The sequence below is a fragment of the Tympanuchus pallidicinctus genome, unplaced genomic scaffold (genome assembly GCF_026119805.1).
Source record: "Tympanuchus pallidicinctus isolate F22 unplaced genomic scaffold, pur_lepc_1.0 scaffold26, whole genome shotgun sequence".
NCBI classification, from domain to species: Eukaryota; Metazoa; Chordata; class Aves; order Galliformes; family Phasianidae; genus Tympanuchus; species Tympanuchus pallidicinctus.
The window spans coordinates 8,540,549-8,564,244 of NW_026294743.1; the positions used below are offsets into that span (position 1 = coordinate 8,540,549).

The following is a 23,696-nucleotide window of genomic DNA, read 5'->3' on the forward strand; positions in this document are numbered from 1 at the left end:
GTAAAATGAGTCTTCCAGGCACACCATGACTTGGTTAATAACTACTCTGTACATATTCTTACACTCTGTTATGCCTCCAAGTGTATGTACTGCCACTGTTCTCTCCTTGTTTGGTATTGCTGGTGCAGAGTGGGACCTGCACTCCAAAGAGTGACGACTAGTACTGAAATCTAGCACTGAAATGTTATCTGCTAAGAATATGGGAGTATTTCCAAGATGGAAGATGACTGATGTATACAAAATTCCATCGGCGTATCTTTATTAAAGACTAATCCCAAGATGAAAGATTTCCACCCAAAGATTATGTTACCGACAATACACGGGACTATCACTTAATATATTATATCTTACCCTGAAATCTTGATTGGGAAAACAAACATCTTAGGGTCACCAACCGTCCCCATGTCAGTAAAGGTCTAGTAGACCCCTAAGTATCGAAGCACTTCTTTCGTGGAGAGTAAACAGCAAACAGAAATACATATGACAGTAACATAAAACATTTTGGATGGAAACTATGCAGTCAGTAGTTATCTTCATCTTTCAAATAGTTTCTTCCCACCGCACCCCATGCACTTCCCTTATCTATGCAAATTCATCTTCAAAACTCAGCTTTGTAAAATGCAGGTTTCTATCTTCTTGTCTTTTATGTTTAGTGACCGCCACTACTGCTGATCCACAAGAAGTGGTACTATACACAGTAAATCTCTACATAAAGGATGTCACACTACCTGATGCTCCACTTTGCTTGCAGGTACACAAAGCAGCTATTCAGACCACAGCTGGCAGAGGAATTAATTTGCTATTTGAAGTGTACAATAGTTTTCCACCAAAGAAATTATTTTTTAATATTTATTTTTTACAAACCACATCAGCTTCCTAAGAATCAGGTAAGGCAATTCTCTCTCGGACTGTTTTGAAACATAAAGAAATTCCATATAGTACAGAAACAAGGCATTCTCCATTAAGTGGGCTGACCAGCATCTTGTCCCACAGGTCTGTTCCAGTTACACTGCTCCCTCTCTCTTACAATGCCCAAAGGCTGACAGCTGAACATTACTCATCAAATTTACCACTGTGTCCTTACAGAAACAGAGGCACGCTGTTCTAACATAGCTAACATAGCTCATAGAAATGGCTGCTGCAGCCATCCAGATCACAAAGCTGCAACCTTTCCTCTCCTATTCATGGAGAGGTTGCCTTTTCCTGCCATATACAACCATCATATATGTTGAAATCATCTCTTAGTACAGAGCAGAGCATACTGAATTCTTTCCTCTGCCTGGAATGGCAGATCCATCCTACGCTGTTTAAACTGAACAGTAACTGCTCTAGAATAACATTTTGCAAATATTTCTATGTGACAACCACCACAATCTCTGTAAAGAGAAAGCAGCAGTCTTGTGCTTGTCAAAATTAACAGGCCCCACAGGTGTCCAGCAGGATAAGCTTGACCTGAACACACATAACTGCCTGACTCTTATAAAGAAAGAGAAAGAGTAATTTTAGCATAATAGAGAATTTCCCAGGGCTTCATTAAGTGCAAGAACACAAAAACATACATTTACAGCAGTGCTTTTTTAATGTTATCCTGATAACCCAGCTGCTTATTGTTACTTAAAATAGACTTCAACTTGCAAAACTGTTTTTTTTTACCGTGCCCCTTTCAAACACATTGCTTTGCCCTCATAAAGCTGCACGAAAAGCTACACACATCCATCAACTGTGAAGAAACCATTACCACGCATGCACCACCTTGATTTTAGAAAACCTGTGTCAGAATCCAATATACAGAAATTCCTGGCAAATTCTCACTTTGTGATACATGGTTTCTACTATCTCAAAGATGAGGGAAACATTTTTTATCCCAATGAAATGCTTCTTACTCCAAAAAAATCCTACCCGAGTATTTGTAAGAGTTTCAAAAGTTCTAAGAACTTATATACATCCTGTCCAATCTTCCAGCTTTCTTTTACTTAAAATTATTTCCAAGTGCTCCCTCAGCAGGTTTGTAGATGACACCGCTGCACAAGCAGTGCAGTCGATACATCGGTGGGAAGGGAAACCATCCAGAGGGACTTGGACAGGCCGGAGAAGTGGGCCCATGCAGACCTAATGAAGTTCAACAAGGCCAAGTGCAGGGTGAAGCACCTGGGCCGGGGCAATGCCAGGTAGTTATACAAACTGGGGGTAGATCTCCTTGAGAGCAGCCCTGCGGAGAAGGACTTGGGGGTCCTGGTGGATGAGAAGCTGGACATGAGCCAGCAGTGTGCTCCTGCAGCCTGGAAGGCCAACTGTGTTCTGGGCTGCATCAAAAAAGGGGTGGCCAGCAAGGACAGGGAGGCGATCGTCCCCCTCTACTCGGCTCTTGTGAGGCCCCATCTGCAGCACTGCGTCCAGGCCTGGGGCTCCCAGCACAAGAAAGACATGGAGCTGTTGGAGCGGGTCCAGAGGAGAGCCATTAAAGCGATTAGAGGGCTGGAGCACCTCTCCTACAAGGAAAGACTCAGTTAACTTGGCTTGTTTAGCTCGGAGAAGAGAAGGCTCTGGGGAGACCTCACTGCAGTCTTCCAGTACTTCCAATACTATACTGAAGTATAAACAGGAGGGTGGATAGTGATAGGACAAGGGGAAATGGTTTTAAACTGAGACAGGAGAGATTTAGGTTAGATATTAGGAAGAAGATTTTCACTCAGAGGATGGCAGTGCACTGGAACAGACTGCTCAGAGAGACTGTGGATGCCCATCTGGGCAGCCTGGTGGTTGGCGACCCTGCACACAGCACAGGAGTTGAAACTAGATGATCACTGTGGTCCTTTTCAACCCAAGCCATCCTATATTCTATATTCTTCCAGAGGGTTTCTCCTTCTAGCCCAGAAAATGAGTACCAGAATATTATATCACAGACGGTTCTTCCAGGCTTTGTTCACTATCCAAAAGCAGGATGCAACAGAATCTCTCTTCAAATTCTGTTCTTACGAGTATTTGCCCTCATTTTATCATACTTGAAGTGGTTTACATACGATCAGTGAACAGGGTCTGAGAGCCATTTAATTTATATGTTTTTTCCATCCTCCTGTTATCAGTTATATATCTTAATCCTTCAGTGTCTGGTATGCACTGTGAATCATAGGATGGCTGGAAACTAGGGCTGCCTTACTAAAGCCGTTGCTTTCTCACCTTCGAACTGCACCAGATTTTGGTGCAAACAGATCTGTTAGCGGACAAATTCGTCCATATCCCATGGCGTTAACTGCACAAATATAAGATCTGGTCCCAGGAATCACAATCTCAGTTCAATACCACCATAGAATACTGTGGAAAAAAGGCTTCTTGACCTCAAAGCCCAACGAAACACAGAACGTGTCCACTCCTATTTTTAGACATACGCTCTGCAGTACCATATTCCTTAATAAAAGGCTGATCCAAATGTTCCAACAGCAGACGTTGGCTTCTCTTTGATAGCCAACGCATATCTCTGCCTTCCAAGTTTCAGTAAACACATCATTATAAGGAAGGCCAGTCTTACTTTTCCCAGCCTTCTTTCTAATTACGTGTCTGCTGCCAGGAAACTTTCACTTTTTTTTTTTTTTTTTTTGGTCTTCACTGCTAAAATTCAAACAAATGCCTGCCCCAGACTTCGAAATAGCGGCTGTTACAAGTTACAAAGTTACTAGGTAACACTGAATTCCTCTCGGCACTCAGTTATGAACACGGACCAAAAAGCCAGCTGCGCGCGTAGCCCTCTCCTAAGGCACCAAATATGTCTTCCTCACCAACTCGCGAATTCCACAGGACAAAACCCAGCATTTTCAGGGTTGGCTTGGCTAACAAGCCATAGACGCCTTCTTTCAGCACCGAGCCCTCCTCTCCCAGCCAGCCCCGCTTCCACCCGGAGCACCGGCGGGATCCGCCGGTCTCCTACCAAGCAAGCCGCCGAAGGTCCCGCACAGCGCTCCCGTCCCGGCGCCAGCAGGACAGACTAAACTTCACCCAGTCTCAAGCTACGCGGCCGGCTACGCGCAGCATCCCTTCCGTATGGGAAACCCTCAGCAGGCGGCCGAGGACGGCAAGAGAGGCGCCGACGCCGTGGCTGCCTATTGTCCAAAAGAGCCAGGGAGAGGCAGGCAAAGAGCGGCTCGCGACAACGCGCTCCGCACCGCGCGCTCCGGCCAGGCCAGCCCCGCTCCGCCGCCCGCCCCCCGGCCGCAGAAGGCCGCCCCGCCTCACCTGCGCGGCTCCGGCCGGCAGCTCGCTCATCGCCCGGCGCGGCTCCGAGGGCCGGGGCGCAGCGCGGGCGCGCCTCAGGTAACGGCGCTATATAGGGCGGGCGGGCAGCGCGCCGCGGCCGCTGAGCCACTGCCGAGCTTCCCGCCCCGGCTGCTTCACGATAAGAGTCGCGCGCCGCCGCGAGCTGCGCGATGAGAGCGAGAGGCGTTGCCAAGCTGCTGCGAACGGCGGGTTTCCCACAGCGAATCACGGGCGGCGGCGTCTTTCCCTCCGTCGCGAAGCGCCGAGCCTCAACGAGGCCTTTTTGACACGCGTTTTGCCGGAGTGAAAAAGCTCGGGTCCCGGGCGCTTTGCGACGCCCCACACAGCGGCACAAAGGTTTGCCGCGGAGCTGAGGGCGGCTTCACTGCTGAGGAGAAATTGCCAGCTGCCATAGTCTCAAATCGATCTTTTAAGCTTTTAAATACTTTGTTCTTCTAAAATACCATTTTGCAGTCTACCGGCACAAACCCACCCACAGTGCCAACAACTCGCTTTCAGAGGATAATAGTGCACGCTTCCCAGAGAGCATCATTTAGAGCCAGATACTCTGGTACCTTTTCCCCCACAAGCATGCAAAGACCTAAGAATAGATTTCTATTGCTGTTTCACACCCTTCCTATTTGAATCCATTTGGGCTGCAGTGCCCAAATTTGACAGAATACATGGCAAAGAGTACAACAAATCATCAGCAAGATCTACATAAACAAGTAATTGAAACAAGACGAGCACATTCAAAAGATACATCCAGAAAATTTCTATCCTTAAGTCCATGCTTAATCCACAGCAGTGATCAGTGGGGTTTCTTTGGATTTTCCTTTATACAGACAGACAAAAAGCATACGATAGTAACGTATTAAATATCTTGGACAGTGGTTAAAAGATTTTAGGGTACTTCTCTTACTTTGTTCAGCCCCGCTTCCCAAACTGTGTATTACAGCCTAGCTCTGGATGCATGGAATCTGCTGGATTTATACAAGAGCATAACCATGGCTGCAGTTCTCCAACCACTATGAATCCGCAAGAAGTGAACAACCACAGAATTGCAGGGGTTGGAAGGGACATCAAGAGACCATTGAGTCCAACCCCCTTGCTAAAGCAGCTTCCCTACAATAAGCCGCTCATATAGGTGTCCAGACGGATCTTGAGTATCTCCACAGAAGACGACTCCAAAATCTATCTGGGCAACTTGTTCCAGTCATCCTCACTGAAAAGGTTGTTCTGCGTGTTAGTACACAACTTCCTATGTCCAAGTTTTAGGCCATTACTCCTTGTCCAATCGCTACACACCACTGAAAAGAGTCTGGCTTCATCCGTTTGCATCCCATCCCCCTTTAGATATATATAAACATTTATCAGATCCCACTCAGTCTTCCCTTCCCCAGCTGAACAGACCCAGGTCACCCAGCCTTTCCCCTTCTGGGAGATGCTCCAGGCTCTTAATCATCTTTGTGGCCCTTTGCTGGGCTCCTTTTAGGAGATCCCTGCTGTTTTTGAACTGAGGAGCCCAGAACTGGACACAGCATTCTAAATGTGGCCTCACCAGGGCAGAGTCAACCGCGGGAGGATCACCTCCCTCGACCTGCTGGCCACGCTCTTTTTAAGGCACCTCAGGATCCCATTGCCCTTCTGGGCCACAAGGGCACACTGCTGACTGATGGCCCATCTGTCGTCCATCAGGAACCCCCCAAGTCCTCCGCACAGCTCATCTCCAGCAAGTCATCCCCTCATCTGTACTGACGCAAGACTCTACACTTGCTCTTGTTAAACAAGGCAGAAAGTGGCACTGAAACTTCCTTTGCTTCCCTCAGGCCCCTTACCCTTTCTCTTTACCCTTTCCTCTTTAGGGCTCAGAACTTGCTTTCACCATGCTTGACCATTCCAGCACACGCCAGGGAGATCAGAAGTACACTGCCAACTGGAAAAAGAGGGAGAAACAAAGCATCTCCCTATGGCTAGAAGAGAATGACAGGCCAGATCCTGACAGTGAGAAAACTGGTGCTGCACTCGTACTCTGCTTCTAGTGCTGATACACAGCTAGGGAAAGAAGCATGGTAGAACCATAGAATGACCAAGGTTGGAAAAGACCTCCAAGATCATCCACTCCAACCATCCACTTATCACCAATACTTCCCCATAAACTATGTCCCTCAGTACAACATCTAAGCATCCCTTGAACACCTCCAGGGACAGTGAACCTGCACCACCTCCCTGGGCAGCCTGTTGCAGCATCTAACCATCCTTTTGGAGAGATTTTTCCTAACATCCAACCTGAATCTTCCCTGGTGCAACTTGAGGCCATTCCCTCTTGTCCTACAGTTAGTTACATGGGAAAACAAGCAGACCCCCACCTCACCACAACCTCCCTTCAGGTAGTTGTAGAGAGAAACAGCTCATAGATGTAGTACAAAGGTAGCATAAAAATACAAACAGTATCATTCATTACTAATCAGGTCTCCATATGATTTTGGTACATACATTGTACAAGCAGAACAAAATTCAGCCACTAATGGCTGCAGATAATCTAATACAGAAAAAAGAACTGATATACAATAAGAAAAGTCTCGTACAGAAAAACAGTAACTGCAGCTCATGTCTTTTCTGCATCTTCTCTGTATTTGCTTATGAAAGAGTTGATATCAGGAAAAAAAAACCCTCTGAGTTCTCTGATATTGTTTCTTCTGTCACAGCTCTTATACTGCACGTATTTTGTACATAAGTTGCAGGAATTTTGAAAAAGAGTTCTATGCCTGTATACTCATCGGATGGAAGATGAAAGCAAAAAGACAAGTTGTGCACATCAGCTTAGCTCAAGACGCTTGCTTCACCGTGACTCCGTGAGTCTACCTCAGCATGCAGAACGCAGGTCAACTCAATGTACTGGGAACCAAATACAAGGCACAGTGGGAGACAGAGATCCAAGGAGAAAGGAGAGCAAACCATATGCTAAAGTGAATATGATCTGTTATTCTTTCTTGTAAACAACTTCGCCTGTAATTCCACTTCCACAAAGATTCATTTCTAGTTTAAGAAGTTTCCAGATATTTGTAGTAGAGGACAACTTGCGAATTAAAACGAGGTAAATTAATTTGCCTATAAAAGACAAATACATACAACTCCAATGAAGTGCTAATGAAACATTTTAAATGTGATTATCATAATAAAAAGCTACTTTTGAAAAAATGCAGTAAAGAGGTAAAGAAGCATCAACTAACTTCTAGGAACTAATGGAAATAATGGAAAATGCTGTTAGTAGAACAGTGAAAACAGGCGAGCCCCCAGGTGACTGAACAGAATAAGTCTGAGCAGTTTTTTTTACCAGGAGTGATTCAAACGTTGTGAATCTTCACAAAATTAAAGTGTGATTTTATGTAATTCTGTGAAAAGACACATGGACATAACTGACTCCATTTCACATGAAATTATAACGTAGATCTAGAGAGTAAGTACTCAACCATCTGTATCAATTGACTTTGACATTTGTTTTACAGGCAGATCCAAGTATTTAAACAGCTATTTTTTCATGTGTATATAGCATTTCCTTCATGGGAAACTCAAACTCATTCTGAGTTAACTTACTTTTTCTCTTTATTTTTCTTTTTGAAAAGGGTTGAAAAAAGCACACAATAGTACTGCTTGAAGTATGAAAACTAAAAAGAATGATGTCAGAAAAAAGCTAAAATGTTGGAAGTCCTTACACAAAGACCTTACATCCAGCAATAGGAAAGAAAACAAAAGATTAAACATTTCAGTGAAGCTCTTGAGACAGTCCTTAAAGTATTGCAGAACGTGTTGTATTTAAATGCAATCTTTTTGCTCGCAGTTTATCAGCAGTGATGGAAGTACATTTGATGCAGTGCATGAATACTGTCATTCACAATAGCTTATCTCCAAATGTTCCAACATAATTTTATTTCTTTTCTTCTATTTGCTTGCTCCTTTTTTCTTCATTAAGATAAGCAGAACTTAAGCACTCTACAGGTAAATAACAAACATATTAAAAGCTACACTGGAGAGTACAATTTCCAATTTGGGTAGTTAAGATCAGATCTCAAATTCTTCACGTCAAAAGAAGATGTTTTTCAAGAAGAAAACAAAATATAACCCAAGAATTCTTAAATGTAGGAAGAAATGATGATTAAGATTCAAATGGCATTTTCTACATGGAGAAAATGCATGATATAAGATTCGTTCGGTCTCAAAAATGGTAAATTAGTTCAAGAACACAGACGTGCCTGTAAATCAACACAGGTAGTAGTCAGCCATCCACAGCGGAGTTTTGCACTGTATTATAGTTCAAAGACTGTTAAGCACAGACAGAAGTCGCAATATTAGACTCTGAAGGACTAGAAGAGGGAACTGGTTGACAAGCATTCAAACTGATTCATTTGCAGCTGACTGACTTCAATGTACTATGGAGCAACCTCCCTGTTTCTCTCACATAAAGGACGTTCTGTGATTTCAAGGTCAGGCTGCAAAGTTATGTTTTCCAAAAAAAACCAGAAGGGACTAACTGTATGTCCAAAATGGCAACTGCCAAACAAGTCCAAAGCATTTAGCACCATTTCAGAAGTCTCTTTAAGCCCCTATTACAAGCAGCTTGTACTGGCTAACACAGCCGGCACTGGCAGACACTGAGATGGTAACTCTGGTAGTACTTTGTATTATTTCCCGTCATCACAATCCACAATGTCTGAACTAGAAGCACCAAGTTGTTTGTGGCTTTTGTTTTTCCCCAGCACTGCTGGAAAACAAAACATCACATGTTTGTTACAAGAAACATTATCTGAGCAAACATTTTCCATCACCTTCAATCCTGCCAATCCTATACTGCATTTTTACAGAGGAAATTATAGCCAGAGCTGTGGCTTGAAATCGAATCACACTGCAAAGCCTCTGATCTATTAAAACCCAATTCAACAAACGTGAAATGAAAACGGCTTTTTCACAAACTTGTAAACATATGTAGAGGAAATAAAACTTCAAAATTTCTATTTCCGAGACTATTTTCAGAGATGATTGCTACTCTAGGACACGTATATACACACTCATGAACATACCCGGTGATGAAATGACTCATGCTTAAGCCATCTTTGCTTTAATACTGATTACTTCATCTTTTGGACTAAAATAGAAAGGCCTTCAGGGCACACAATTGCTTAGATGATATTGATCAGACTTACTGCGCAACCCCTGTGACAGTATGAAGAAAACCCCTGCTCTACTCTACAGTCACTCGCCAGCAAGGAACAAAAACAAGTGTGTCTACACAGGCCAAGCATCCCAATGGCCTCCAAAGAACTCAGACACTTGGGCATCCCCAAGTATCTGTTTGGTTGTGAGTAATCCTTAAAAGTTTCCTGGCCTGCACGACTAATGGTAGAGCATGCTGATGAACTCTGGAAATGGCTGCTTTAAAGATAACAAGATACAATCTGGAAAACAGTTTGCTGCTCAGACTCGCAAGGAGTTCAGGTGTTAAGCTGCCTGCTTCCCGAGCACCACAAACGAGAACCACTCAGTGAGTTTCAGTTCAGCTTTGTCAGTCTCTCCCAAGCTATGCAGCTGTGCTCAGTATCTGTTTTCCAGCTCTCACAGCTTTTCTTTGCGCTTTCATCCTCCCTCCCTCCCTCTACTGCACTTTTCAGATTCTCTACTTTTAAACAATGAATTGTCATGTATTCTCTGTTTCAGTCCCCACACTGGGATCAAGAGCAAAATAACCTTGCCTCAGGCTTACCCTCTGTGGTTTCATTAGCATCGTACCTATGATTTCTTCTTCAGTTCTCAGTAAAATTAGCGTAACACTTCTCAGCTGTGATCTTAATGTCATATTCACAAGCATCACTGTGGATTTGGGACAGATATGCCTACATTACAGACAGCAAAAACATTAGGAGGGTTACATAAGGTCACTGGTGGATAAAGAGACCAAAATCTCACCCAGAATTCCAATTCCCAGTTTCCAGCTCTCACTTTAGCACTACATTCTCTGCTTTAATACTCCTGACGTAATGAGTGTGTTATATTTTTCCAATTATTTAAACCTTAGTAACCTACAGCTGCTGTGATTGGGACGCTTGTCAGGAAAGAAGAAGAAGCTGTATCTTTTGAGTCAGGCTTCACCCATAATACTGCAAACATTTTTCAGTAGCGCTCAGGAGATTGAGGCACAGCTTACTTCTTTTCATCAGTATGTCACACTCACAGTGCTAAAACTGTTTGCTATGGAGGCTACGAATCTAAGAGAGATTATATTGCAAACATTTTGAACCCAGAGCAGAGCAGACCAGTATTTTAAACATTATCTCTCAGGTCTGAGCCCACAGCTATTCAGTTTTCTCTGTTGTAGCATTCGCAGTGAGCAAAGATCACAGATGTGCCTTGATGTGCTGAATGTTTCTGCTGTGTTGAGTCTTCCTTCTCCAAGCAAGTATGAAGTGAGAAGATGAGTAGTGTACTGTCTCTTCAGCTGGGAATAAAACCTTTGAAATTTGGCCCACGTATGTAGGGAAAAAAAAAAAGTCTGAAGGCACTGAGGATTAGGATCATAGGGAGGGAATTCCATGCCTATGTTTGAAATGCTAGCTTTACTTGCATTTTTGCATCCCAACATATTTTTCCACCAGGTCATTTTGCTATAAGAGCATTTTCTATCAGAACTGTCAAGATCTGGGGTTTTATTTATTTATTTAGCTCATTTTCTCTTTCTTTACTACTGCTCTCAACTACACGTTCGTCTCTTGGGGACACATACACACCGCTTCTAGATTAACTTGTAGATATTTGTTAGAAGCATGCATTACATCAAAAATCACTGTAAGCTTTCCAACGCTATCTACAATGTTTGTGCGTTTTTGGTTGGTGTTTTTCTTTTTACCCCAAGGACTCCTCTATCTTTGAGCTGCTGAACAAGGGGGCTGCCAAGGCCCCCTCCTTTATAAACAAGGTCTATAACGAGCTTTCGGAAACATGAGAAAATATGACGAATACAGCTGGAGCTCCTCCGCTCCGCCGGCAGGAGATCGCAGAAGGATGCAGACGAGCTCGCAGCCCCAATCCCCGCCTTTCCCCCGTCCCCTTTCAGAGCGGCGCGCAGCCGCTTCCCCTGCTCCTATTCTGAAATCCTCCGGCTCCCACTTCCTTATTTGGTAGCCGGCCCCGTTCTTTGTCTGCCTGAACCCCCCGGGCCGCGCCGCCCCCAGCTGGGCCGCGGCTCGGCTCCAACGGCCTCCCCGCCCGGGCCCCAGGCGAGCCGCGGCCATGCCCATGTAAGGAGCCGCTGGCGGGCCGGGCCGGGCCCTGCAGGGGCGTCGCGGAGCCGCCCGAGGCTGCGGCGCCGGCGCCTCGGCAGCCGCTCGGTGCTCCGGCCCCGTCGCTTCGAGGGTCTGAGCGGCGGCACCGACTGCTACCTGCGGCAGCGTGGGCGAAGCTCTGCCGGCAAGACAAAGGAAAACGAATTCACACGCGTCCCGTGTGAAAACTCAGTGTACAAATCCCCCCTTGTTCTCTAGAGCGGGTTCCAGCGTGTCAGTAACTGCTGCCTGCTGCACAGAACAAGGAATCCCCGAACAGTGCCGCCTTCTCTCCTCCCTAAGCCCCCGACCCCCCTCCTCGCTTTTTCTTTCAGTATTACAGAAAGAGCTTATCTGTTGGAAGTAGGTGTAAATTCGCCACAAGAACATTTCCTACTATTATGATTGTTCCTTGAGACTTAGCAGTGCATGAGCTAATTCATCAGAAAGAATTCACGGTCAGACTGTCCCTGTGTATGGGAGGCCGGCAGCAAGCAAGGAAGGACACGAAAGAAGTTCGCCCTGCTGGTCACTGCACCCTGCTCACATTTTTTAGGTATAATCTCATTAATGTGAGGTACCATAGAAACTGACATAAACGTCGTATTTTAAATAAATACCTCCAGGTATCCTCTATTTCTTTAAATAGAAATTCTTTAAATATGATAGCACTTCAAGAGTATATTTACTGACTACGTCTACAGTGACAACTGAAACAAAATGAATATTCAAAGAGATTTCTGACTAAGGAAATCATTGAGCTGCGACTCCTTAAAAGGAATACCCTGCTCTAAGTAATGACTCAAAATCAGTACATGTCTTGTGAGTCCTTCCTGAGGCAGCATGACAAGAAGTGGTATTTTGCAGCAAACCAAAGGAGTGGCAGCTCAAAGTCTGGCTTTCTGATTCTGTTTGAAAGCCCCAGAGCGTGCCTGGGCTTCTCAGTGAGATCCCTTAGTAAAAGAAGTCCTTAGAAGATGCCTGACTGTTCTTCCATTACTACAGACTCCTGCAGATGTCTGAGTGAAGTGGAAAACAAGTAGCATACAGGAACAAAGACAGCACTGCATAAAGTCACCAGTGTACTGGGCAACAGAGGCTGCTCCTGGCTACAACTGCCTGATAAAAATAATTAGGGAGAGTCCAAACAGACGATTAAATCACCTTCTAACACTCCTTTAGCTCCAACACATCAACCTAATTGCGTTTTCTCATCCACAGAACACCAACCCCAGCATTTTTATATTGCATTCTTGCCCTATGTAGAGGCCTGAACAATTTGCTTGCTTGTGAGAAACTCTAAAAATACATCAGGAAACAGCTTAATAGAAATACAGGATAATAAATATGTCGACCACATCATATTTGCGTTGTGCACACAAGCATGCTAAGATTCAGCTCAAAAAGCAATGACAAAATAAATCTTAAATGAGATACATAGCCTACAGATAACAGGAACAACTTGGTAGAACGGTTCTAGAAAAAACTCCTTGTTTCACATTAACTGTTTCTTGATGAATCAGTTTTAACATCAGGGTTCAAGTGACAAAGAAAAATGCTAGCATTAAAATAAGAATAAATTAAGCAAAAGCCATCCATAAGAACGTATGATTGTCAAATAAAACAGTAATTCCTGCAGCTCATCCTCTCCGTTCCTGCAGGCTGCAGCAGCCCTGGTTTATTTCCGAACAACTCCATCATTCCCAGCAGGTGTTCAGGCTGCTGACAAATAACTCTCTGCTGATTCTGCAAACAGTTTACTGACCAGTCCCTGTCATCTGACATCAGTGAGTGACGCCAGAACAGGTGGGCTCAGGGTGGAAGAACACATCGTGTGACCCCCGGTGTTCTGCTCCGTGTTTGTTCTTTTGCTCATGATGCATTTCACTTGTGCAATAACAAGACTATGACTCTGCCAGATGTGGTATTTGCAATGCCCAGACAAAAGATAGGCGGAAACTTCAAAGAATGTGTACAGTTTAGGCCTCCCAGATGAAAAGGATGATTTTGCAGCAGCCTGGAAGTCCCTGATCTGACTTTCAGACAATTCCAGATCTTCCTCCTACTCATCAAATGGGTTTCAAGGTACAAGATTTCTCTAAGTACTCCATGTAGTTAAATTGATAACATTTATCTCAGTGTCAGTACTTCAGCCAGCGGAACAAGCGTGCCCAACCCTGCAGCCTGGCCCTGTATTACAGATTTCATATGCAGGCCAAGACAATTAATTCCTCCCCACTCACTTTGTCCAGGCTAGCCAAAGGGTCAGACACTTATGCAGTACACTGTATATGCTCCACTTACCATCTTCTCATTTTGGCCAGTTTTCTACACATACAACACAATCCTTCCTTCTCTCTCAGTGAACTCACTCTCATCAGTTATTCCCTTGCATCCAGTGAAGCACCAGGTGCAGCTCGATCAGATGTGACAGCGTCTTTCCCAAGGGCTTGGAATGTTGCCCTCTGAAAGCTCAACTGCAACACTGGCTTGCGTAAGCCTTGGCCAGCCTGACTTAAATGGTGTGGCAGCTTTATGAAGGTAAAAATAGAATGCTCTGTAGGAACTGTGAAAGAGAAACACATCAGAAATTATTTAATCTGATAGTTTTGTCATCTGATTATGAAGGAGCTGGTGCACAGCTGTTTATCAGATTTAGCAACAACTGGTTCAACCTGCTGCTGAGGAGTATCAAATGCATAAGCTACAATGTTCTTTAACATTATTAAAAGGATTGTGCAAATAGTAAAAAAAAAAACAACACAAACAACACAATGTTTTGTAAGTCAAGTAAAAGTGAGTTTCTGTATTAGCACTCAACCTTGCAATAAAAATTAAAAAGAAGAGCATTGTAAAACAAATGCAAAACCATGCAGTAACATCGTAAAGCATAATCAACATATAATCCCAGACTTAAGATCCTGCTATATCCTGGATCTACAGATGCATACACAGATAACGATCTGTTTCAATACTATAACTTCAACAAGCTTCCCTCCACAGCGTGAGAATATACATTGATGTAACTGACAAAAGTCGTTCCTTACAGACCTGTTGTAGCTAAATACCTAAAAAACAGAAGTACTTAAAGTACAAATTATCTGGAAAAAGATGCACATACGATAAGCAGTACCAGACTCAGACCACCTCAGTACAGCTCTGTATGGAATGCAGCTTATTTCCTGCTTTTCAAAGATTTAACAGATTACTTATAATTTTGGTTACTTTCTTTCAAATACTAATTTTCCTTTGGGCAAGAAGGTGCGTTTTGTCAAGCTTTTACCCCTTGGCTGCTTATTTTCTTCAGAAGCCATTCAAGATGGAGGAGGTTGAAAAGCTTTGGAAATCCAGTGGACTGTATCAACTAGATTTCACTTATCTACACGGTTCTTGTTGATTCCTTTGAGTATTTTGAGAAGACTGGTGAGGTGTTGCCACTGCTTACAAAATTTATTTCCATTTCCCCCCCAAATGTCACATATGATGATTTCTTCATTTTATAGAAGTAATGGTATGATCTATTATCTACTAATACAAAAGATACGGAACTCCTCGGTCCACAGTTTCCTGAAACCCCCCTAAAACTTTTTACAACTAGCACTATATTTGCCTAAACATGCAATTTCTTGCATATCAAGCTATATTCACAAGTTATACTAGCCACCAAACAGTTTGTAGTCTTAATAATTTTTTCCATTTCTGGAGATTTTTATATACTCTGAAAGATGCCTATGCTTTCACTGAAACCAAGATAATGTAATCAAAGCTCCTTTCAGCAAACTCCTGTCAGAACATTCACAGAAAAACACAAATGGTACCTGCACAAGTATCCATAAGCAGCCACATAAACACAAAGAACAGCTTTTCACATTTTAAGATTAATCTTCACAGTTTAGCTTATCAAAGTATGTTTACATGGAATCACAAGAAAGATGGAGACAAAACATTTATATCGCAGCCTTTTCATCTCGATAAACAAAACAGACACTTGATAGCAAAAAGAAGTCTGCACCATGCACTAAGTGCCCAAACTCTAGCAGAGCATTAATTACTTAGACATGATTGTGCAGAAAAGCTCTTCATGATGCTATAACTGTTGCATTCATATACGTATATATATATATTTCAAGAATCATCAGAGAGTTTGGTCAACTAAATATTTAAGAGGGATTCTAAAAGAGATGCCGTCTTTCACTGAAACCAAAATTATTATTGGTCAATTATATTTCAGTACCACAGATCAATTTATTACTCAGAATGATTCCTCATTAAATCTTAAGACGTGCCTTTTTGATTACAAATCCATGTGAGCAATTGTATAAGTGCGAGCAAATGTATAATTCACATCACACATCTGAATGGAAACCACGTGCTTTAGTATTGAAATAGTACTGCCAGAACCTTCATTGCATAAGTACTAAAAAACATCCTGGGGGAAACCTGGATAAAAGCTGCTCTGAAATATAATGCAGTTACGAGTAGTAAAAAGTCATACATTTGACTTGCATTTACAGCAGCAGCCAAGGACAGTGCTCATTTAATAGAGAGCTGGGCACAAATTCATGGGAATAGGAAGTACTGCTCTCCACATGTATAACTGACGTGCCCCACTGTATTGTATTCAGATCTGGAAAACATTTTGCAATATGTTGTTATCACAATGGAGCAAATGCATTGCATGGTAGAAGACATTGTTAATTACAATTAAATGACTGCTTTCCAGGGAGGTTGGAGAGAGAAGTATATGCTGCATTACCAAGTCATGCGCTTTGTCAGCCCTTGTTGCATGCATGCTTTTGCCCATGAGAAATCAAGTTTCTTTTCCATAAACATTATGGAATGCTAAACAAATAAAAATAAAAATAAAAAGGACTTCAACAGTAATCTGCAATAACTAGTCTTACGGTTAATGCACTCCTAGTGGAAGTTCACTGTGACATAATGTGACTTGCAGACAAGATTTTTATGTTTTATTTACATTTGCTGTGAGCTTAAAAGAAAACAGTATAAAACAAGCTGAAGTTAGCATGCTACAGGAAATGAGGGAACTGAACCAGCCTTCTCGGGAAAGATTTACGTGTATATAATAGCGATGGCTACGTTTTTGCTTTGAAAAAGGAATGCAGTTGTTCTAAAGTATACAGAAAAGCTGTTGACTGCTGTTTCTCCTTACTGAGCAGTTCAAGAACATACCAGCACTGTATACTACATCAAAATGCTTTTTACAAGAGCCCTTTTCACAACTGCATGGTACTTTGTTTAAACATAAAATGTACTTTCAATGGCAAATGCTGTATATGAGCACAGAAGAGACAGGCAGCACAGCCCTCACCTACGCCAAAGGCATTGGTACGAAACCCACGGTGGTATTCTCTGTGACCAGAAGTAATATGCTACTTCAAGTATACATCACCTTCCTTTAAAGGCATCAACAGCATGCTGCTAGAAGAACAGGTTGGCTGGTTGCAGCCAAAGGATTGTGATCAATGGTTCTACCTATGGTGGCGGATAGTCACAAGTGGTGTCTGCCAGGGGTCAGTCTTGGGTCTGGTCCTCTTCAGCATCTTTATCAAGGACATAGACTGTGCAATTGAGTGCACCGTCAGCAAGTATGCAGACAACACCAAGCTGAGTGGTGCAGTTGATGCACTGGAGGGAAGCCATCCATAGGGACCTGGACAAGCTGGGGGAAGATCTCCTTGAGAGCAGCCCTGCGGAGAGGGACTTGGGGGTGGAGAAGCTGGACATGAGCCAGCAGTGTGCTCCTGCACCCTGGAAGGCCAACTGTGTTCTGGGCTGCATTAAAAAAGGGGCGGCCAGCAGGGACAATAAGGAGATGGTTCCTCTCTACTCAGCTCTTGTGAGGTCCCATCTGCAGCACTGCGTGCAGGCCTGGGGCCCCAGCACAGGAAGGACGCAGATCTCTTAGAGTAGGTCCAGAGAAGGGCCAAAACTGAAACAAAACTGTTAAAGGTAAGCAGGTGACATTTACTATTTGAGAGAATATGCCAAGGGAACTGTGCAGCAGGCTGGTTGCAGAGCAGCAATGTATGGGATCGCAGAACTTCACAGACTTCTCCAAGTCTGCATTGCGAGGGCAAGTGCAACAGCAACAGACAGTGGTTCTTAGGCAGGAAGTTTAATGCCCTGTATCACCATGGGCACTAATTCTGCTAGTATCAGCACTGTGTTCCCTATTCTGACTAGGAAAAATAACTGGAGAAACCCAGACGTTTCTTGAAATGGGTTTACTTTCTAGCCCAACAAACGCCCTTATCCAGAAGAATAATTTTAAAAGCACTTCAGCATCGTTTAGTACATAGAGTAGGGCAGAAAACAAACAAAACATGCAAACAGACAAAAGAGCAAGCAAACCTATAGCATATGAGGATTTTTCCATGTCGTAACAACTGTATGTTCCTGGCTTGAAGAGATTGCTATCAGTAAACCAATACTAAAACAGATTTTTAAGAAGTTTGGCCTTACCCACCCCCCCCCTCCCAGCATTAGGGTGAGTGCCAGTAAAGAGTGACTGACAGCTGCATTTTTTTCCCCTTAAAACTGTACTATTTTGATTAAACTACATAGAAACATAACATGCTTACAGCAGGGCTTTTGCTACAGCATTATCTAACACGTATGGTTCATATTTGGAGAAATATAACACCTTTTGTTAAAATGCAGCCCTTCTGATTAAATATAGTAACATATGCTGACTTGCAGCATTTTATTGTGGTTGCCTTAAACTTACAGAACTTGCAGAAAGAACACTAGGAATTCATTAGGGACAATGGGGAGTGGAGGTGAGGAGGAATAAGACATTTTTCCAGCATACTCTTTGCCAAACATATTTTTGGATTACTTCGTTGACAAATCCAATGTAAATCTTTTTCTGTGCTTGGCACAGGGAGAACTCCCTATAGGTTTCTTGCATAATGGAATACTGTTTATTTTGCTGCTAGGTCTGTTTAGTTTATGGAGAGTCAGTTCTGAAAGGACTACTGTGCTCCCTTTACAACTTCACACTGTCATTCTATGCTTCCTTAGGAGGAATGCTTATTAGGAGGAAAGGAGGGGGTATCTAATTCTCCGGTATCTCATTCTCCCTGAGAATTTATTAATAATCGATTGTCTTAGGTAAAATTGTTGAGCATTTCAGATTTTGCTGTAGGATGTTGATAAGATGGGAAGCTTACATTAGAAGACTTTGGCAAAATAAGTTGTTTCATATAATGAAATTAGCATTTGCATTAAAAAAAAACCAACAGAACCGTATCACACAATAGGCCCACTGCCCAGAGTGCTACCAACGAGTGTGGGGGCCCAGGAAAGTACCACCGTCTCTAAACTGAATCAGTCTCCCTTACACAGAAATTTCTAAACAATACAGTGCCATTAACAGTTCAGGGTAGCTTACTGAACTCTAAGTCCCTCTCACTATACATTTACAGGAGCATAAAAAGAAGGCACCCCAATTAGCAGCTGTCTGTAGCTGTAATGAGAAATGTTTTTGCATTAAACATTGAAAGAGCTCTTATGCAAGTCCTATAATATGTATTTTCAAATCATTTACATTAGAAATATTTTATACTTCAGTCAGTCAGTGGTTGTAAAACCACCACCCTCTGCAGAATGCATTTCCATGAGTAACAATAGGCAAAAGGATTTAGCCATCTTCACTTAAAGGCAGCAACACAAATGCTTCCCTTCCTGATAGGCCCCCAAGTGCTGTTTTAGCTGCACAGGGAACGAGTCCCCAGCTGATGCGTGGTTGTTCTGCCAAGTTTCTGATACCCCTAAATAGATAGGAATGCTGGAAGATGCAGAGAAGAACACCGGTGAATGCAAAATTTCCTCAGCTGTCCTGGCCTCGCTGTATGAAACAGCTGCTGTGAAGAGCAGGAAAAAGGGTTTCTATTTCAACTACACCTAATGCTCGGGTTTGTCAGGCTTCTATTGTTTCAAGCAACAACAAAGCCACATTAAGAATCCAGTCTATGAATAAGGGCAAGGTGAATGCATCATAATTGTGAAATTAGAAGTACTACAGATAAAAATTCTATCAGTCATGTAAAGAATGCAGAAAATATGTTTTGATTAGGTAAGTATTATAAACTCTTATATATAAAGCGATAATAATTGAGAACTTCATTTTTCTTATTTTAAATAATGCAAGAAGCATATTGTTCTGTGATTATGGGTCTTTGCTGAGTACATGTAATCTTTATTCGTGAGGAATTTGCTGCCCTAAAATAATCAAACAGCAATCCAGACATAATAAAGCTAAAAGTTTGATGATGCATGAGTCTGAATTCCCTCGTTTAATTTCTACAGAACCAGTTTTAAGCAGCTTTTCAGTATCTTAAAAACAGGGGGACTAGAATCAATTTAGCTGAGTCATGAATAAACACGAACAAGTGATTTATGTTCAGGGATGTCTCTACCATGGCTGCTTGACTGTTTGTACCAATGGCTTCACTCAGGATCCCACAAAGCATATCCCTAGGGTGCAACTCCTCAGGCCTGTCAGTCAGAAGGGGACTAGGACTGATGAGAGAAATACCACAGTTTGATCATCCTTACCCTGCCGCTCAAATTACAGCAGGTATCATCCATGACTAATTCAGAAGTTGGTCACAACATACATCTGTTTCTTCTAAGTGTTTTATATCACTGTGCTTAAGAGTTTTGCAGACAACCAAGAAGAGTGTTTAAGCAACTCGAAAAACACCTTTTCCATGCATAAAGAAGGAAACTCTAGCACGATTCCCTACCTCTGCACTATTTGTTGCACACAGCCTCAGCTTATTGCTGGCCTTTTCCTCTGACACACCTGGAACTTAATATCTTATTAGTATTACACATTACTTTCCTCAAATCCTGCCTTATGCTTTTAGGCTCTTCTGTCCCCCTCAGCCCACAATAAAGAAAACCATGCTGTTCTTTTTTGGGTACTATCAGATGTTTTCCCTTACTTACACGTACATTCAAAAGAACACAATGCGCAGTGAAGTGGGAAAACAGTCCCACATAAATGCAAAAGGTAATGGAAGTTTTTTGTTTGTTTGTTTGTTTTTTAATTGTGAATGGTTGTTTAATCATGACCTCGTTGTGGCCTTCCAGTACTTGAAGGGAGTGAATGAACAGGGGAGGAACGGCTGTTAGTGAGGGTGGAGGGTGATAGGACAAGAGGGAATGGCTTTAAACTGACATAGGGGAGGTTTAGGTTGGATATTAGGAGAGTGGTGAGGCTCTGGAACAGGTTGCCCAAGGAGGCTGTGGATGCCCCATCCCTGGAGGCATTCAAGGCCAGGCTGGATGTGGCTCTGGGCAGCCTGGGCTGCTGGTTGGCAACCCTGGTTATGGCAGGGGGGTTGGAACTGGGTGATCATTGTGGTCCTTTTCAACCCCGGCCATTCTATGATTCTATCATTCTGGGACTGTTTTTAAAACACCAAAACCTCGTTCACAATAGACAGTAAATCAAGACTGAATCATTTCAGACAGAAAACTGGAAGAAAAAAAAAAAAGCCAAGCAAAATTGAAAAAGCAACCCTCACTTAACAAAGCCTGATGGACTGAAATGGCTTCAGGCCAAAAAATGCTAATGGAACACATATTAACTGAAAAGTGAAACAAGTTTCCAAGACTCATGGAAATTGTTTAAGAAGCACAGCAAAAAGAAGAAGGAGGAAAAAAAAGAGCAACTGCAATGGACCGTTTTAGAAACGCTTGATCTAGCATTCCTTGCACACTCAAATTCCCTTTAAAGTAATTATGAGTTTAGGTCACATGCCAGGATTATGTAACTGTCATAAAAAGACAAATGCACAGAAGCAAAAGGAAAAATATATGTAAACCTGAGGAAAAAAAAAAAAAAACTATAGCTGGATGAACAAAACCAAAACTCTTAAAAGAAAAGTACATGTGAAAAAGAAGAGCACAGTCCTCTTTCTCAAGAACTGGAAAACATTAAAGAGAAGGAAATTCAGAATAAAGGAACTAATGCTGGTGAAGTTAAACAGACTTTAATGAGGAGGAAATTCAGAGTAAAGGGGGTGAAATTGTAAAAGTTAAACAGGCCTGTCAAATAACAGAAATATTTGAGTTACATTTCCTGAACTACTTTAAAAGGGAGTAAACTAAGCAAATGCCATCTGAAATTGGCTGTCCGCCCATAACTTTGGTTGACTTTAGGGTCAATAAAGCAGAGGACAGACATAAGCTGAAATAGCTGAAAAATCAATACAAATACAGATAAAACACACATGGAGTTTATTATAGAGCAGCTGGAAATCAAAGGAAGAATTCTGTTGTTCTATATTGATGGTGTAACTTCGAAAAATATTCTCCAAGTGTGAAAGTTCTGTACAAAACAAACAACTTTAAGAAGTGAAGTTCGACGTAGCCATGCTACAGAAAACAGACCGTGCTACTTGGAAATTCTTGCAGTGTTTCTGATCAATTACTCTAGAAAGTAGTCCAAATGGGCTTGCTAATGATGATCAAAATAACAATCGTCCAGTGTAAACCAGGAAACTCTAAGCTGGTTCTGCCCCTATTGCTCTTCTCCTAATACATTTTTTCATTACATTCTCAAGGACAATTTCGTGTACTGCCCGGTATTTAAAGGATACCTGGAAGGCTTTCAAGACATTCATCTGCATCCAGATTTTTACTCTGCAGGGAGCCATGTCAGAATGAACACAAACGTTTTCATAAAGCATAGCTCGTAAGCCATTCCTCCAAGAACGTTTCCTTCTGCACAGGACGCTCAGTCATATTTCTTAGAGGTTTGTATTTCAAATACACCTTTTCTAAAAGAGTAACATTTTCCATACCAAGGTAGGACATGGTTTCACTATAAGTTTAAGCTGATCCAAATTTGGGCCAGCACTGGAATGGCAGTGATCTGGCTGAAAAAGTCACCTGTGGGGTTTTTTTGGGGGACTTGCTTTTCTACCAGATCAGCTGGCCACGTGATTGCTAGTGCCTTCACAAGGAAAAAGGTGGTAAGATAGGAGTTGGGAAAGACAGGACTATGATTTCAGGGTAAAACGCAGCCCTCGGTGCAGCATGAGTCAGTCAATAAACTAAGTCATGGATATGTAATTCCCTAGGATACTCACAGAACTTGAGACTGCAGATGAAGCCTCAAGAAGTAGTTCATTTCAAAAAAGTTTTGGAGAAATAACGTATTGCAATAACATCCAAAATGTTCTTTGGAAGAAACTCTGAAGCTCAATGAATACTAAACTGACTGAGCAGCAGGCTACAGGTATTTCATTCATAGAAGGGCCAGGGTTGAAAAGGACCACATTGATCACCCAATTCCAACCCCCTGCTGTAACCAGGGTTGCCAACCAGCAGCCCAGGCTGCCCTGAGCCACATCCAGCCTGACCTTGAATGCCTGCAGGGATGGGGCATCCACAGCCTCCTTGGGCAACCTGTTCCAGAGCGTCACCACTGTCCTATTATCCAACCTAAAACTCCCCTGTCTCAGTTTAAACCATTCCCCCTTGTGCTATCACTATCCACCCTTGTAAACAGCTGTCCCCCTTCCTGTTCATACGCTCCCTTTAAATATTGGAAGGCCACAATGAAGTCAACCCAGAGCCTTCTCTTCTCCAAGCTAAACAAGCCCAGTTCCCTCAACCTTTCTTCTGTGTTACTACAGACAGCCAGCTCCTTTCTGGATTATGCTTCCTCCTCCCCCTCTCACCTGTATTGATACATATGCCCTCTGTTTCTATTTGAAGTTATGAGGTATATTCTGACAGCAAAAGCTGCTCCTTAAATATTGCAGTCTCACTGCAAATGATGTGGAATAATTAATAAACATTAGAGATTACTAATCACATACTGGATTCACAAATCAAAACCAGAAAGGTATACAATCTTTTTCAGATGTTTACATTAATGATTTTGAGACAGAATTCAGAAGAATTTCTGAAGAAACAGAGCATGAAATTACAATAGCACATATATAAAACTTTGAAGACAGATATGAATTTCAGCAGTATCTTTTTCTGTGAACTGCTTCACATGAACTAACAGATAACTGCCATTCTTCAACAGCAAGCAGTATCTTTCAGTTTTTGCTCTGTATGGGTACCAAAAAAGAGCCATAATAT

At 42.5% G+C, this 23,696-nt stretch overlaps 1 protein-coding gene across 6 annotated transcripts in view; it reads right to left on the minus strand.

Moving 5' to 3' along the window:
• The window catches only part of PALLD (palladin, cytoskeletal associated protein), a 177,389-nt gene that overhangs the window by 60,506 nt on the left and 93,187 nt on the right, over positions 1-23,696 (minus strand). The window contains exon 1 of one of the 6 annotated variants that reach the window (XM_052690145.1): positions 4,228-4,365. The exons of 3 other annotated variants lie outside the window; for them this stretch is intronic. The gene's annotated coding sequence lies outside the window, so the exon portion shown is untranslated. Of the gene's footprint in view, positions 1-4,227; positions 4,366-23,696 lie in introns of those variants that run through there. 2 more of the 6 variants (XM_052690147.1, XM_052690146.1) reach the window with 2 other exon arrangements.